Source organism: Trichechus manatus, unplaced genomic scaffold (genome assembly GCF_000243295.1).
Source record: "Trichechus manatus latirostris isolate Lorelei unplaced genomic scaffold, TriManLat1.0 scaffold00126, whole genome shotgun sequence".
Classification (NCBI taxonomy): domain Eukaryota; kingdom Metazoa; phylum Chordata; class Mammalia; order Sirenia; family Trichechidae; genus Trichechus; species Trichechus manatus.
The window spans coordinates 1,674,936-1,676,470 of record NW_004444062.1 but is presented as its reverse complement, the minus strand read 5'-3'; the positions used below and the strand labels follow the sequence as shown (position 1 = coordinate 1,676,470).

At 27.7% G+C, this 1,535-nt stretch overlaps 1 protein-coding gene and 1 non-coding gene across 2 annotated transcripts in view; both read right to left on the bottom strand.

Annotated features, from left to right (window-relative positions):
• The window catches only part of LOC101360001 (uncharacterized), a 9,964-nt gene extending 8,528 nt beyond the window's left edge, over positions 1-1,436 (bottom strand). The window contains exon 1 of the transcript XR_002825353.1: positions 254-1,436. This is a non-coding gene — a transcript (uncharacterized LOC101360001). The remainder of the gene's footprint in view (positions 1-253) is intronic.
• Positions 1-1,535, bottom strand: part of ATP8A1 (ATPase phospholipid transporting 8A1) — a 280,252-nt gene that overhangs the window by 143,289 nt on the left and 135,428 nt on the right. The gene's annotated exons all lie outside the window — the stretch shown is intronic.

The window sequence follows — 1,535 nt, the reverse complement described above, 5'->3', positions numbered from 1 at the left end:
TCTTTGTTTAACATAATAGGGTAGAAAGTCATTAGATATGTCTAAGATTGAAGAATCAAAACATATATCATTAATCACATATTTTTGGAAACTCTAAGATGTATAAATGCCTAAAGAAACAGCTAAATGAATAGAAACTGGTTGTCTCTGGAGAGGGAAACTGGAGTAGGGAACCTCTATTTCAGTATTTTTTTTTTAAGCTATACATATGTATTACTTTGATTAAAAAGAAACTTCAAAATAAATAACTTACTGAATCTATAATCACTGAGTCCGGTGTTCTTCCAGTGAAAACGAAATTCAGTTGCTTGGCAGCTCTGACCAATGCTCCTTCATCTATTTTAGGAAAACAGGTAAAAGCAAATGTATGAGAAAAAAAATTTTCAAGACACAAGAGAAATATATTACTTTAATACACTTTTTGGCTTGATTGAAATTCTTTTTATTCTGGCCTTTGTTATTGAAATATTTCTCTTTTTAAATTATATGAGAATGCCAAAGGAATGAGTAGAATAAAAGAAACAGAACAATCTTAAGTGTTTGAGACAGTAATAGACCCCAGAGTCCTATTTCTGAATACTAAGTTTCACTGTTAGCATACATACCTAAAAAAGATTACTTAAATGTACCCCTTGGTCTAGAATATTCTCTGGAAACCTTTCACAAAATTAATAGCACAAAATTTGTTTCTTAAGATTTACTCTTTTTCTTCTAAAAAGTTAAACATTGAAAGACTAATACTACTGAGGATTCAATTTATGCAGATTTAAATAAATTGAGGTCTTTAAAAATTATATATTAATTACTTTCCTCACCATGTTGTATCAAACCTTTTCCTTGCTGAGAGTGGGATAGGATAAGAATACATCCACACGGTTTCTATCCTAACAATCTGGGATGTAACATTTCTCAAGGGTTTTAGACATTCAGTACATTCTACAAGGTCACAAGTGCTGGTTTAAAATACAGTTTAAAATGCTTATTCACCATGACAATATGTAAAAAAGTTCTCCAAAGTGTTTATTCTTTCCTAAAATTTTACAATCACTGAATTATCTACTTACCCAATTTTATACTCTAAAATTTTTTTGTAACTATAAAAATAGGTCTAAAATTAAGCATAAATATTAAATATTGATAAGTAAACTGATAAATATTTTATGGAATCTCTTTTCCACCCATATAAATACACAATAAATGCCCTGATTAACATTTCCAAAAGAAGAAAGTAAAGTTGGGGCTCTGAAGTCATATATGGTCATTATTTTTAGGCAAACAGATCTTCCTTTTCTTGGCAATTTATGGCTAATATTTTATACCTAGTTATTTATAAGGAGAAAAATTTCTATATGTATATAAGAAAGTACATTTTTTTTCACTTGTGTAAATTTGGTTGTTCAAAATTTGTAATTCAAATTTCCATGTAACTTAATATACAAAAAAATTACATACACAAAGTTATGTATTTTGACATATATAAATTTAATCTTGAAAGCCAAGATTTTTCTAATTAGTAAAAAAAATTTTATCTAAAA